The sequence below is a fragment of the Podarcis liolepis genome (assembly GCF_965112155.1).
Source record: "Podarcis liolepis genome assembly, chromosome: 2".
Taxonomy (NCBI): domain Eukaryota; kingdom Metazoa; phylum Chordata; class Lepidosauria; order Squamata; family Lacertidae; genus Podarcis; species Podarcis liolepis.
Window position 1 is genome coordinate 91793646 of NC_139555.1, and position 16517 is coordinate 91810162.

Sequence of the window (16517 nt, forward strand, 5' to 3'; positions counted from 1 at the left end):
TTCCACATGGCTTTTTTGTTTTGATTTTGGTAATCTACTTAAGAGAATTTCTTACAATTTTTTAATAATAAAGTAAAATAATAATAATAATAATAATAATAATAATAATAATAATAATGAAGTATTGCACCAGATGCCCTCCATGCCATGACTTAAAATGGTGAAGTAATTCCACTATTCACCATACCTAGATATAGGTTTTAAAAAGTTTCCATTCTGCTTGACAGTTCTGAATGCAGACTCACATAATCCCTTCACTCAGGAAAAGATAAAATGAGGTTCTTGCTAATCTTTATATTAAGTCATATGTATGGTTCTATAAAAGGCATCTTCAAAGGGAGACAGCGTTTAACCTTGTTCACCAAGGCTGCTCCACAGCTTACAGCAGAGATTCATGCATTTCTCTGCACATATATACAGTGCAAGGGGCTACAGCTTTTTGGAAATTCTGTGTACCACATCCTATTCTTGTTTGAGCCACATTACAACATCGGTGAATGTTAAACGTTAAGGCACGTAACAGTCCTTAATCTACAGTTAAAGTTTGTCAATCCACACCATTTCTTAATATATATTCCACAATACCCTTGAAATGAACACATACCGACAACTTGGTCCTCAACATGATCAGTTAGAGGTGGGTTGTTGTTTTGTTTTGTTTTTCTTGCAGATACTTACAGTTACTATTAAAAGCCTTTGAGAGAGATATCTTCCCTGAAAGCACCACAAATCACGCTTAGAATTAGCTTTCGCAGTTACTGTATTTACAATTCGAAATGCTAGTATGAACCAATATGTATACTTGGTTTTAAAAGATAAACAACAATCTTCTAGTTCCAGCCATCCAGCAACACATTCTAGACAAAAAAGGGTCTCATGACTCAACATAATGCATTGGGAAAGGGCTGGTATGCATTTCCTTGCCCCTTCCTCACTTTCACACCACGTGGCTTTAAATGAACGCCTAACCAGGGCTTTTGTCTCTGTGGGACAGGGGTGGAGAACCCAGTGCCCTGCATATGTTGCTGGATTACAATTCCCATCATTCCTGATCACTAGCCATGATGGTTGGGTCTGATCTGCAGGGCACCAGGCTCCCAACCAGTGCTACAGAATTTGATACTTAAAACATAAAATATATAAACCTATTCATCGCTTGCCTTCTGTCCAGATGCAATTATTACCATTCTGACTGGGTCAGGGGAAGTAGTAATTTTTAAAAGAATTAACAGCAGGTTTTTCTTGGCAGATCCTCAAGACCAGCATTCTGCTGACACTGGCCAACCAAATGCCTCCATGGCAGCCATCTCTGCTTCCTCACCCTCCAAGCATCTGGTACTAAGGGATACACTGCATGTGAATGTCAACATTACATACAACTAGCATGGCTGATGGTTATTAACTGGTCTTTTCCTATCGCAAAGCTATCTGAGCTAGTAAGCTACCATCTTGTGGGAGCGAGCACCCTAGGTTAATAGGGTCCTGTGTGAATAAATTACCAGTCTTAAACCTACAGCTAATTTCATTGGGTGACCCTGAGTTTTCTGACGTCTTGTCAATGGGAATAAGGAGAAAGGCATTCTCTATCGCAGCTCTGAAATGGACCCACCTGATTTCTTCTTTATTTTATTTCTTTCACCTGTTGAAGACAGGGCATTGTATTTAAGGGATATAAGGATAGACTTATTATTATTATTATTATTATTATTATTATTATTATTATTATTATTATTATTTTATTGATTGATTTTATATACCACCCTATACCCGGAAGTCTCAGGGAGGTTCACAGAACAAAATCAAAATATAAAACCACAATGTATATAATCAAAATAAAAACAATCCAATAACACTCCACAAAAAACAGCCACATTTTAAAAGAGACTTACAGCCTCTCTCCTTTTTTTTTACACTTATTGATACACAAGTGTTAACTCTCCTGAACCAAGTGAAGCCCTGAGAAGTTGACTAGAAGTTCTACGTAATATCTCCCCATAGAGTCATTTCCTCATGGGACGGCCCTTAAATAAGACCTTAGTTATAGGAGGGAGGAGTTAGTGCTAAAATGCTTCAAAGTCTGTTTGTGGGCAGCACTGATAATGAAGGCACAATCTCTAGCAGGTAGGTGAGGCATGACTCCATTCAGCACTCTATGCAGTACATACAAAACTTTTCTCCCAACAGTTTAAGCCCATTTAAAAAGCAGTAGCTGCCCCTTCAAGTGTGAAGCGACTGCACAATCTGTCACACAGCAATTTTTCTTGACTTCTTCCTAACTAACCAGAACGAATTAAGCGGGGCAAGCTAGCAGGTGACTGGATGAAATTCAGCACAACTAAGGGATGGGCTAAGGAAGGATTGATAAGACCACCACCAAATTATGGACCAATACCATAATGGGAATTCAGCTCAGTTACCTATTTATCACACTACTTCTTGAGTCCTGGAAAGTGACAGATGGGTTCCATCACTTCTCTTCAGTATGGCCAATGGGCAGAGATGGGAGTTGTCTACCAGGCTAGGAAGCCCTGTGCAGAGGATGAGTAACATTTGGAGGGCCCTAACTAACTAGGAGGTTAGTTACTTGGGGGTTGGACTCGGTTGGTTAGTTACTTGGGGGTTGGACTCGATGGCCCTTGTGGTCTATTCCAACTCTATGATTCTAGGAGCAACTGTGGACAGAATTACAGCAGATAGCAAGTTTGGCATTATACTAAAGGAAGGAATTTGTTTCCAGAAACCCAGCTTTCAGACTCCATTAATAGCCAACTTGCTCAGCCATCTGACACAAAGAAGGTTTCCCAAGCCACAGTTGTGAGAGGTAGAGTGTGGCACTTGCTAGTGGAGAAGCAAGCCCTTCTTCAACCCAGTTTTGTACAGACCAGTCTCCTTTGAGCCACCCAGTATTGAATACAGGGCTGAGTTCTCCCGATCTGAAATGAGATTTCTAATGTTGATAGAGCACCCTTCATTGATCACGCAAGGATATTGTGTAACAGCATTTTGCAATACAGCTCAGCTCTTTGCAAAGAGTAACAGGTTTTCAAGAAGCCAGAAGAGGAACATGCTTATTTTGCCTTTGGGAAGTATGAAAAAAGAAACCCCAGCCGCATTAGTTACTAGCCATAGTTGGCTACCAAGGCCAGGCACAATTGGAGGATCCCTTATGATGCCTCAGACCCAAGTGTCACAGTACAACTTACTGGGAGAGGCCTAGCTGAGCATCGAAAGAGTTTTTAAAGACTTTGGGCTCAAGTCCACATAGCACTCGATTGGATAGATTAGTGTACATTGAGGAATATGATCTGAATGCATGCAAATGCTAATACAGGATCCCAAATGTTAGGTGCCTTCCCTTGCAATATATTCCACATTAAGGGAGAGAAACCCCTAACTTTCATAAGATACATTTGTCCATGCCTTGAGTGATACTTCACCCAGTCAAAGGAAGCAGTCATATTGCACAGATGGCTTTCAGGAAAAAGAGAACACTTCTGTAATTTTGTGTGTGTCCCTCTCAGTTCCAAATAACAGGGATCTGCCCTGCAGTGAACAGAAGAGAACTGCTATTGCAATTCAGGAGGCCCAAACAGAGCCCTTTTTTGCAATCCAATATGAGCAGATTCAGCTTACACAGTGCAATCTGGGATTTAAAAAAATGCAACACTGCTTTATCTGCTATAAATGGCTGGCTTTTCAGCTCAAGTTATTGTGCGCTAGCAATTCTAATCCAGCATATAAAAACATTCCACTTAAACACCAATTTTATAACATTAAACCTGCACTGATGCAACAGCAATCCTATTTTTACACAATAACCCATGATCTCCAATTCATAAGGTCCTCTGCCTTTCATGAGCTATTTGTTGGCAGGGATGAGAGCCATCTCTCTTGCCGTACATTACCTGCAAACAGTGCTTTTTTCTTAAGAAAAAAATGTTTAGGGGTACTCTCATTTTCCTACTAAGATTCACAAAATGTTTAGGGGTATGCACCCCCTGCGTCCCCCCCCCCCGAAAAAAAACACTGCCTGCAAAAGTAACTTGCACAACATGTTGGCTTGTAGGCTCATTGAAGTCATGCATGCAAGCATGCTTAGGTATGGTAAATAACTTGGGGTCCTGAGAAGCAGCTGCAGACACGTTAATCTGCCCTCAATGCAACTGCAACACATCCTCAGGGTGCTTGAAGCGTAGCAGTCCCAGCATGCAGCAGCACAAATTCTTAATACAGCTTAATTGCAATAAACTGAAGGCTTACAAGTGTAAAACCAATTACAAAAACATATCCACACAAAATGAAATTTCATCAAAACATTTAAAACATCCATGATTAAGAGGTCTAATAAAACAAGTCTATTAAAACAACATAAGAAAGCAGATAAAACAGCAATTAGATCACAAGGTTAAGATCAGGAGAATGCTTGTTTAAACAGGTGTGTCTTCATGAGCCAGCTGACTGCCAAATGCAAGATTTATAGGGATATACCAGCTGAAAGTTTGTGCCAATATCCCTGCCAATAATTTTACTCATTCAAATGTATGCCAGCACCAGAGAGATTCCATGGACAGGATCTAACCAGCTAGATTGCCTTTCCTCCCCAGCACCTTTTAGCAAATCGGAAGGAAAGGACTCATTTTAGAACTCAGCACAAATGTCCACAAACTGATAGATTTTACTTCCCTTCATCCCTTGATTCACTAGTGAACCAGATGTGTCCAAACACCACATAGAGAGCCAGTGTGGTGTAGTGGTTAAGAGCGGTAGTCACGTAATCTGGGTAACCGGGTTCGCGTCTCCGCTCCTCCACATGCAGCTGCTGGGTGACCTTGGGCTAGTCACACTTCTCTGAAGTCTCTCAGCCCCACTCACCTCACAGAGTGTTTGTTGTGGGGGAGGAAGGGAAAGGAGATTGTTAGCCGCTTTGAGACTCCTGAAGGGGAGTGAAAGGCGGGATATCAAATCCAAACTCTTCTTCTTCTTCTTCTTCAAATCTAAAGCTACCAGAAAGTGAAGCAAACGAAGAGTCCTAGAATCTCAAATCATTTTAAGCTGCCTGCCCCTCAGAGATATACAAAGGGCGTCATCCCACTGCTCCCAACCAGGATACTCACTCTTCTCCCGCTAGGCCAAACTCAGTCCCAAGGCATACAAGCTATACACTTCTCTGTATTTGGGTCCTAACCTCATACAAACAGAAATCTTAATACAGTCTCTTTCACTGAAAACATAAGTACCCATCTTCAGATAGGGTATCTGCAATCTGAGGGACCCCATTCTGACAAGAGTTTTTCATCTCTTGCATGCGGCAGGTTGCTTGGTTTAGGCCAGAGATAGACAACTAGTGGTACAGATCCTGGCCCAACCTTGAAGCACATGAAACTGTTGTTGGGCCCCGACGGCACATGTATCTTTTAAACAAGGTGTGGTAAAAATCTAGCCCACAGATTCACACACAAGGAAAAGAAAATGCTTTTCAAAAACTGAGAAGTAGAGATAATCCAACACCTTTTTTGTGTGTTTTATATGGCACACCCTACTCATTAGCTCCTTACAGAGCCTGCCCAGTTCCAAGAGGGATTTTTTTGTGTGACATCTTTTTGTGGTGGGAATTTTTGTGTGGCATCTTTTAAAAATGAAGAAGCAAAAACCAAAGCTTGGCTACTGAGTCCCAGTAGACTATTATACATGATGAAGCAAGGGTGCAGACATGCCTTAGGTGCTCCGAAGTCCTATAATTTCAGTCATTTAAACAAACATTTGAGTAAGTTTTAAAACAAAGATTACTTTTTAAAAATTGATGAGCTGCTTTGCGTAGCCTCACTAGAACTAACACTGGTTTTGTTCCCCACACATTGAATCTTTTCCCCTTCAGTCCAACTTTTTTTGTAGTTAACAAGTTTTTCTATGATGAGAAGTTCAGCGTACATAACGCCTTGCCACACCAAGTATTTTTAGCATGTGCTCTGGCACTAATTGTCAGTACCTGTGAGTCTCAGCCACAGACACCACCGACTAAGCAGAAAACAGGAGTCAAGATAATGCACATTTTATAGTCACAGGGACAATTCCTTATTTAGAACTTGCAAGCTTGTCAATACCTGAAGATTAGCTTTCAGAACAGAGAAGCCATGCCTGGAATAATAACAGAACTGTCATCCAGTATAAAGGAAATAGTACTCTTGCTACCAGCAGCTTCCACGATCAACCCAATCATTCAGAGATGTGCTCCCAAGCATTTTGCCAAGTACTCAGGTGCTGCATGTCAACCTTTGTAGAAACTGGAGCTTTCTGCCCCCTAAAACCAGCATTTATCTTGTGATCCCTTGTAGAGCATTGGTGGGGTGGCTGGATGAACTCTTTAATCTTATGCTCACACACAAGCCTTTTCTCAACTTGGTCCAAGAAAAACGAGCAGACATCTTTCTTACCACTGTAATTCATTTATTATCATCATTTGGCACCCCACCAGCCTTTTGTCAGGGCAGATAAGGCCCTGAAGGAGGACTATGCTTTCTGGACAGTGGTGATGCCTCTGAGAGTCCCCTGCACCTTTAACACAGTCAGCAGTCAAAAAATCTCGCGTGCCGTCATTCTTTGCATGATGTATTTCTTTTATCTATTTAAACAATCTATATACCACTTAACTGCAGTCACCCCTGCGTGATTTACAAGGATACAATACAAAAAGCAAATGGCAGCTGAAACTATAAACCCACACTTCAATTAAAATGCTTGCTGGGATATTTAAAGAGTCTTCAGCAGGCCACAGAAGTTCTGCATGGAGGAAGTCAGTTCCATAAATTTGAGCCCGCAATACTAAATGTGCAGCTCCTGGTAGGATACGAGCCATGCATCTGAGCTACACGGGACCACTAACAGTCATTCACCTGAAGATTTCAGGGATCAGGCTGGGAATATAAGGGACTGGGCAGTCATTGAGTATCCTGGACCCCACTTGTTAAGGGCCTTGCAAATAAATACATACAAGAACCTTGAGCCTGCCCCAGTAGCATATAAGCAGCAGCCAGTGCAAAGTCTTGAGCCCCAGTGTTATGTGCTAGCACTAGTCTGTCCCCATCAAAAATCTAGCCACAGAATTTTGTGCCTGCTGGAGCCTCCAGTCCAGGCACAAGCATACTTCTTATCTATTGGTATAAGAGAAGAGTGATGCTACACAGGGGCTGTCTCTGGTGCAGCTGGCGGAACGCTCAAGGTGGTACCTTACTTTTTCCAAGGCACACTTTAGCTCATCTTGTGGCACAGCAAATGCATTCCAGGAAACACTTACTGCTGGGAAGGTTAGTTCAGCTATAACTGTCCATAAAGGGATTCCAGGGAGGGTGGGAAATATACCTCAGACATTCTCAAAGCCTTCCCATGCCCAGCTGTGTTTCACTTTGAAATGGAGACAACATCCTCCTTCCCATTCACTGTGATTTAGAAGCACATAAATGTGGCGGTACATAGAGTACCTAGAGGGACGCGGGTGGCGCTGTGGGTTAAACCAGAGAACCTAGGACTTGCCAATCAGAAGGTCGGCAGTTCGAATCCCCACAACGGGGTGAGCTCCCATTGCTTGGTCCCTGCTCCTGCCAACCTAGCAGTTCGAAAGCACGTCCAAGTGCAAGTAGATAAATAGGTACCGCTCCAGCAAGAAGGTAAACGGTGTTTCTGTGCGCTGCTCTGGTTCACCAGAAGCGGCTTAGTCATGCTGGCCACATGACCCGGAAGCTGTACGCCGGCTCCCTCGGCCAATAAAGCGAGATGAGCGCCGCAACCCCAGAGTCGGCCACGACTGGACATAATGGTCAGGGGTCCCTTTACCTTTTACCTAGAGTTTAAGCTAGTTGAACCTGCAATTCCAACATGAAAGGGGACTAGTCATGGCATTACTCAGCAGGGAGAGAAAGACACTTTGTATATGCTTGGTGGCAGTGGGGAAATGAGTCAAAAGAGGAGTTCCAAGGCTGAGATCCGGGTCAGATTAAACCCAGCTCACCCACAAACAGAAACAAAAGGAGCCCTTGTTGGTGTTGTCCATTTATTGTCTGTGATACTGCACCCTTTGCCAGCTGCAAGGGTTATGAGTGAGGCTACATGATTCTTCACTATTCATAGTTGTGGGTCAACCACATGCACTCTCTCCATCTAACGCACCCTAACGTTTTATCATGGAATGAATACCAGAACAGATTGCTCCAGTTCAGTTTCCTCCCCTGAGGTTGCCAAGAAGAATGGCAGGTACACACCAAGTTGTATTCTTCTATGATAGGCTTGGCATTCAAGCAAGCAGAGTAATTAGTTGCCTTGTCCAGCGTCCAAAAAGAATGCCATCTTGGATGTAATTTCTGGTGCGCAGAAGACTTCAGTTTGGCAAAGCTACCCATCTCAAATTAGCTCATCTGACTGTACAGCAACCTCACCAAGACTCTCAATCAGCATTTCTCAGACTGTGCAATAGGATGCCACAAGAGCTGAAACATGCATTGAAAAATCAAATCACTTTACTAAAGGTATCCATTACTATATGCCCTCAGAACAGGGAAGTCCCATGAAGCATCTATCTCCCCATCATCCTGAGAGAGTGGGAACATTTGCCTCAAGTTTCCCTACAACTGACTAGAGGCAGGGCATTCAGGAACATTACCTCTGCCCAGAAACAACAAACCTGTCTCCCAACTCATGAGTGACTAGGCAAAGAGGAAGATGGGATGCTAGGAGAAAATATTAACTGGGCTACCTTGCAGTTGCAAAAAGGGTGCCTATCCATGACTTTGGATAACTAATTGAAATAGCTCTACTGTATCTATATACAGTTTCAGCTATATCCAAATTACAAGCACTTAACTCCACTCTGGTTTATTAACTGTTGCAAATCCAATTGCTGGGCACGAATCTACGATTCTTGCAATACAAGTGTGCCTTGAAAAAAGGAGTATAGCCTACACTTTCACTCAGAGCAGGGTGAGAGGGCTCCTCACAGAGCCGATAAAACTGATTACAGAAGATATATAACAGTTGGTCTAGCTTCTCAGGCACCCAGATAGGAAAGCAATTGCACTCAAAGGCCCACTGTCAACCTGAGGGAACACCTCTTAAGCAAATACCTGGGAACAAATCTAATGGCTTAGGATTCATTGCTTTTCTTTTGTGGAAACCCTTGGCTTTTAGCTAGGATTCCATACGAAGTCCTAAGCCAAGCTTGCTCGGCTGAAGTGGATAAAAAGCTGTACCCGTCTCAAAGCTCCACTTGCCTCCTCACATGCATCCTAATTTCCTGCTTTTATTGCACCTTCACTCTCCTGCTTATACTTCGCCAATGAGATTTCAGCAGAGGAGAAACACTTGATGTACTTGTTGCTCCATTAACCTGTTGACGATATCCATTCCCAGGGCTTTCATGCTGTCCATGTCTATGTGAGAATTCTGCATGGTAGCTACCACCTAATTGTCTGTCTCCTGCTACAATCACAAGAGCATCACCTATGAGCCTCAGGACGTTTGTAATGACCGGATTTATGTTTCTCACCTAACCACACTGGGGGCCCATGCTTTGCTTGCAGAAGGTGGCAGTCCCAGTTCAATCAAGGCCTTGGCATCTCCAGCTTGGCCTGGGATAGACCCCTGCCTAAGATAGCTGCTGCCAATCGGTGTAGCCGAAACTAGGCGAAAGGGATCTGTAGTCTGACTCTGTAGAAGGAAGCTTCCCACGTTCCTAACATCCAGACACAAATAAAAGTCTCTTAACAATTGCCAGTAGTACCAGTCTTCTCACCAGGCAGCATACTGTTGTAAATTTTGGAGCCCTATTAGAGGAGTAATACACTGCTCAATTTAGTGTATTATTATTATTATATTGATTATTATTATTTTTCCTGTTACAGGTGGGGACTTTTTGTGTGCTTTCTGGCTCCAGCAACAAAATATTCTGAGCAGCGTCTGATTAGTCTTTAAAAAGAAGTCAACAGGAAGCTAAAGAACACACAATTGAGAAGTATGTGGCTTTTTCCCCTCCTCAGGCCCAGTTATTGTAGTCCAGGAAACAACTAAATATTTAGACTGTTAGACTAGTTACCAAGACCCTCAGAACTAGCCAGCTGCAACTGCCCATCTTTTGACCATTTAAGACCATCTGCAGCCAAATCTGCAACAACATTCATGTGTGTTTATATAATACATCCTTTAACTTATGTATCAAGTATTCTTAAAAGCTTGAGAGAAGGGACAATGCACTCTCAAATGATTGTTAAAGAGGCCTATCCTAGCACAGCACTACACATTCTTAAAAAGGCACCAGGGAGGGTGAGGGCTGAGGGAGGATTCAAAAAGGAAAAGGAGCAATTCAGAAGTACTAGCAATATTCAAAGTAACAGCCTCTTTGCCCAGCCGAGATACAACTTTAATAGTTCTTTTCAAATTTATCTGATACAATGTACCTAGGGATCACTTTAACCCTGTGAACTTACCAGGTGGCTGCCAGGAAATTGCTACCTTTCAGCTTCCCATCTGTATTATGGGACCACAGACTCATTTGCCTTACATGGAAGCAAGACCTACCTTCCAGGGTTGCTTCTTGGGAGAAAAGCAATGACAAAACTAGACAGCATCTTAAAAAGCAGAGGCATCACCCTGCCAACAAAGGTCCGTATAGTTAAAGCCATGGTTTTCCCAGTAGTGATGTATGGAAGTGAGAGCTGGACCATAAAGAAGGCTGATCGCTGAAGAATTGATGCTTTTGAATTATGGTGCTGGAGAAGACTCTTCAGAGTCCTATGGACTGCAAGAAGATCAAACGTATCCATTCTTCAGGAAATCAGCCCTGAGTGCTCACTGGAAGGACAGATTGTGAAGCTGAGGCTCCAATACTTTGGCCACCTCATGAGAAGAGAAGACTCCCTGGAAAAGACCCTGATGTTGGGAAAGATGGAGAGCACAAGGAGAAGGGGACGACAGAGGACGAGATGGTTGGACAGTGTTCTTGAAGCTACAAACATGAGTTTGACCAAGCTGCGGGAGGCAGTGGAAGACAGGAGTGCCTGGCGTGCTCTGGTCCATGGGGTCATGAAGAGTCGGACACAACTAAACAACAACAACAATATAATGTGCGTGAAGCGCTTTGGAAAATAACGTAACACTGACTCAGCTTGCAGGTGACAGAGGAACTCTCAGCGAGAATTGCTCTCCACCATCTCCAACTCTTCATTAAGTCAAGTCAGTTGTTGAATCCGCCCAGCAGCCTACTTCTGCCCACCCCCAAGGGTAGCACCTTGAAATCTGAACAGTGCCCTAAATGGTACGGTGCATGCAACCTTTTCAGAGCCCCACTGTGGTGCAAATATAGCATTTTCCCTCTCCTCCTGAAAATGAAAGAAAGATACGACGTACACCAGTTTCACCTAGCATGCATCTTCTAGTACAGCAGGAGCCAACATGGTGCTTCCTACAGATGTCGTGGGACTCCATCTCCTATCAGCCCCAGCCAGCATGGCCAGTGGTGAGTGAGGGCTGCTGGGAGCTGTAGTCCAGCAACATGTAGAGGGCACCACAGAAAGTGGCTATGCTTGTCCACTCCTAATTGCAAAGGAAGCTACCTCATTTTTATACCAAACACGGTAATGTGACTGTTGAAATCGAGTCTTTATCATTATACTCAACCTGCTTTGTGATAGTTCAATCTTTTAGCATAATGCGATCAACAGCTAGAGACTTCATTGTGATGAATTCAGACAGTGAACTCAGTGGGGCTTCCTTCTGAATTGACATGCACAGGATTGTATTAATAACGGGTAGGATGCAGTACTGACCAAGTCAATATCCCATTGATTTGAATGTGCAGCCTACAGATCTAGCAAGGTCACTGAAAGTAGACTCCACTCTTGTAAGAGAAGCTTATTCCACCTATCACAAGGATCTAAAAAGTGAAGGTGGGGAGAGAGAGAATATTACATTTACAAATGATTAAAGTGGAATATTGATCAGCATTAAAATCCATGCATGCAAATATTGGCTTTGCTTAAATTGAAGTTTTTCTCTACTTCTCCCCATCATCCAAGCAATTTTAGGGATACTTGGAATATATGGAGACACCCTTTAATAAGTCTTACGAACAGCAATAAAGGGGAGAGGATTGCAGCAATTCCCTCAACCTCAACTTGCTCATCTTTAAAACGGAACACCCACACTCATAGGGTTGTTGTGCAGATGTGTTACCTATTGCAACAAACTGTACAACAGCTATAAAGTGCAATGGAATATCATCGCTACAAACATCAGTCTCTTTACCTACAGACTGGAAGACAGCCCAAGAGGCCTGCCGTTTCCTGGTTCCATTCTGGAATTATTTTTGACAAATGAAGTGTTGTGGTGCCTAACAGCTAGGTAAAATAGCAGAAAGAAGTATTAAAGATGGAATTCTGAAATACTGATTGGTGGGAGAGAGAAACGCTTTGCTAAGGAAGAATCAGCATGCCTTGGGCAAAGGGAAGTCCTGTATCACTAGTCTTTTAGATTTAAGTGTGATAAACAGGTTGACTGGATGGTCTTGTACAGCGCATACTTAGGCTGTCAAAAAGTCTGTCACTAAAGGTGAAGTGGCAGTCACTAGATAAGACAGGTACACTTATGCATCAGCAACTGGTCAAAACAAACAAGCAACAGATCATAAAGCATTAAGTGGACAATAATTGCAGTGCAGGAATGTATACTGTGGCGCCCCAGCAAGGATCTGTACTGGTACCAATGCTATTTAATCTGAGTCAGGGTGAACAGTAATATAGCCAAGATGACACCAAATTATACAGATGCAAAGAGCTCTAAATGAATTACTTCATGCTGGCTGAATGGGCAATAGAACAGCAAATGGTGTTTTATATAAGCAACTATAAAGTAATGCACACTCTCAGTCACAAACTTAGATATGTTATATATTAAGCGCACACAAGCATGTACACATGCAGGTGGTATCTATCTGCAATTTTCCAGGAAAGAAATCCTGGGGTCTTGGTGGCAAGCTCAGTGAAAGTATTTTTTAAACATCTATAGACCACTTTCATTCTAAAATATCAAGGTGTGCTGTGGCAGTAAACATGGTCAATTCCTTGCTATGTATTATTAATAAAAGGACTGAAAAGAAAATGGTCAGTATCATAATGCCCTTATGTAAATATATGGTGCAGCTGCATTTAGAATTTTGTATCTAGTTCCAGCACCCTCATTAATAAAAACTAAACACTACATTAAACACTCCACCACCTGACAATTATTTCTCATTTTACCTATTGTTTCATTCATTGCCAACAGGTGCAGGTGTAGGGAACAGGTCTCTTAAAGATTACACATATCTCCTTTTCGTCAAACATTCAGTTTCTGCACACTGCATGTACGCAACTGTTCAGCTACTTCCATAGGAGAACTTCCACAGGAAAATTGCTTGTTTTATACCACGTATCACAACTTGGATCCCACAGAGTTCAAACTACAATGCAATGCGTGACACATACAAAGCTGTAAAATGACAATTTAAAAACGACATGAATCTGTAATGTGGGTGTGCTGTGGACCATCTGAATGACGTTCATGAGTGGTTCACGGACCACAGTTTTGGAATCCTTGCCCTGAACTAGAGTGAAAGGAATTTTAAGAACCTTAAAAAAAAATGAAAAAAATGAACCCATTAAAACTCCAAAAGGCAACCTTCCACATGCCCTTCCCACATTAACTCGGGCCAATTTGTGTCAGCTTCCTTCCACTCTGTTTGATGCAAAAGCAATCAAGTTAATAACTTAGGAACTCGTGTTGCTCCCCACAAGTCAGAAGTTTGCTGCCAAAAAAACAGACCTACAGAAGGCTAGAGAAGGCTCGGCTCTCGCTTAAGACGACAGCAGAGATCCGAGGGGGGAAATCTGCCAGGGTTTCCAAGAAATGAAGGCGAGTTTAAAAACGGAAGGGGAGAGGATGTCGAGCCGCAACATCTTGCCGAGACCTTTGGGAATCACCCGTGTTTTAACCAGTCTCTCTTTTTTTTTCCGCCCAAACACCAACCGCACACACACAATCACACCTCTCGGATCCCCGCTCTAACACCCGCCTCCTTATCAGTTTGCTGCATCAGTAGCCATGAAGTTTTAACAAGCCGGGGGACGCCGCCTTTCAAGAGAGGTCGATGCCTTCCCCACATGATTCAAGCAGCATTTTTTTCTTCCTGTCGCTGTCAAGAGTTGCAAACTTGGGCGGTTTGGGGGGGGGGCTGGATTTAGGATTCAAGAAAGGAAGGAAAAGGGAGCGTTATTTGATCTGTTGCTTCTTTCCCCGCCGCCGCCAAAGCCACAATCCCTCCTGTATAAACAGGATCAGGGTGATCTGATAATAAGAAAGGCAAGCAAATATATATATATAAATATATATATATATATATTAAATAACCACCCACCGCAGGAGGTTTGTAAAGGGCTGCAACGAGAAGCTTGCAAACTAAGGCGAGTCGAAGCTGGGCTTTTGAGCTTCCCCCTCCCCTGGAGGGGAAAAGCCAACTTCTGCTGCTTCTGGTCTCTTGTCACTGCCGCCCCCCGCTGCCTTTTGCCTTTTACCTGATTGCATAAGGGGCTCGGCTCGCCCTGGAGCTGGAGCGGGTTAGGAGCCGCTTTGTAATCCCATGTTCCCGGAGGAAGCCCTGTTGCCCCTGCCGAGGAGCTCCGTGAGGGATGGAGGCTCGCTAGCCCCCGCTCCGGCTCCCAACCCTCCTCAGCCAAGAGCTGGCTCAGCAGCACATCCACATGGTTACTGCACTTCTCGGGCTCTCTGCGGCTGATTATATAGTCCCCGCCGGCTCCATGGGCAATGTAGTCTCCGCCGGAAAGATCCTGCCGCCCGCTGCTAGCTGGCGGGGCCTCACCGCGGAACTACGATTCCCAGCATGCACCCCGCTCCAAGGGTGGGCTGCTGAGGGAGGCTCGCGGACGGGGCAGTGTTACACTCCTTGTGTCAGATCAAAAGGAATGTGTTGCAAATGAGCGCTGGAAGCCAAAAGTATTTCCTAAGCCGCTATTGGCTGAGCTTTTTTCCTTTATCCCCTCCCCGCTTTCCGCCTGTAAACCAATTGTTTGGCCCAAAAGCAGCCCACCTTCCCCATCTCCAGTGTAGGGAGGGGGTACTCCTGTTTCCCGAAGAAAATGTGTTTCCATTCAGTTTCATAGACATGCTTCCAGAGGAATTTTGTTTGGAGCATTTATTTCCTCGCCCCCCCTCCCAATACTTCTTGGAGGCGGTCAACTGTCCTTTGAGCTGTCTTGGAATCAGCCAAGAATTTCAACCATCTGTGACATTAAAAAAGAGAGAGAATCTGTTTTGGGACAGGATTGAGCAACATGCATATGTAGTATATATTGGAAATCTCCTTGTAATAACTGTTATGAAAGGAAGGGGGGGAGTGATGACAGAAAGACAACTCATTAGTCTAAGGATCAGCCAGATGTAAAAGTACGCAGGAATATGCTGGTTTGTGACAAAGGACATAAAAACACCCCATACTGCTATGAGTTTGTGGCTGGGACCAATAATTAAGGCTTGTGTGTTAAAACTGTCTGTCCGGTTCCCACATGTTAGACTCTCATCAAGACCTGCATGTGTGTAAGACACCTCTTTCATCCTAGGGAATCAACAAGTGTTAAAAACTAATTAAGTCAGGATAATTTCCTTTTGAGGTGATGGCCTGGGGATGACTCATTAAGACAACAACAAGGATCAAAGATGAATCTCACCTGCAAATGAGTGGGCTCCCTCCCTCCCCACAGAAGATAGTTTAAAAAGACAATGCTAGCATTTTAGGTTAGAGTTTAGGGATTGTGGTTAGGAGTTATGCAACAGAGTTAGTAAATTAGTCTGGAGAGAGAGAGAGCCAGAGAGCAATATTTGAGAGCAATGGCTGGCATAATGCCAAAGCTGCTGTGGCTATGGAAGACGCAAGAACCTCTGGGAGTTTTAATGCTGCAAACCCCTCCATCACAGGCTCAGGTTGTATATAGGTGTAAATAAACCATATATCATAAGGACACCACAGTCTCTGCTGTGCCTCATTTCCAAAAGGAAACACAGACCCTGGATAGGCATGGAATCTTGCACTGCTGTGGAGAAGGGTGGTGTTTAACAATGCATTGGAAGCATATCCCCCTCTCCAAAGAATAATGGGGTCTGTAGTTTGTTAAGGTTACTGAGAGCTGTAGCTCTGTGAGTTCTCAGGATTGTCTTGGGGAAATTACTGTATGTGGCGATGGATGCCTTGAATGAGATTCTAAGTGTTGTTGAGGCAGTTGGGGGCAGTGACCATAGTGCTATTAAATTAAATATACATGTAAATAGTGAATTTCCCAGAAAATGCAATGTGGTCACATTTTATTTCAAAAGAGGAAACTTCTCCCAAATGAGATTGATAAAAAATAAGTTGAAAGGCAAAGTCAAGAGCGTCAAAACACTGTCCTGAAATACAAATGAATACAAATGAAGGGAATGTGTATTAAAAA

At 43.3% G+C, this 16517-nt stretch overlaps 1 protein-coding gene across 4 annotated transcripts in view; it reads right to left on the bottom strand.

Moving 5' to 3' along the window:
- ITPR1 (inositol 1,4,5-trisphosphate receptor type 1) overlaps window positions 1-14899 on the bottom strand; it is a 215889-nt gene extending 200990 nt beyond the window's left edge. For 2 of the 4 annotated variants that reach the window (XM_083491015.1, XM_083491014.1), the window contains exon 1: window positions 14589-14897. The gene's annotated coding sequence lies outside the window, so the exon portion shown is untranslated. Of the gene's footprint in view, window positions 1-11807; window positions 11915-14588 lie in introns of all 4 variants that reach the window. The other 2 variants (XM_083491013.1, XM_083491016.1) reach the window with 2 other exon arrangements.
- Between the last annotated feature and the right edge of the window lie 1618 nt (window positions 14900-16517).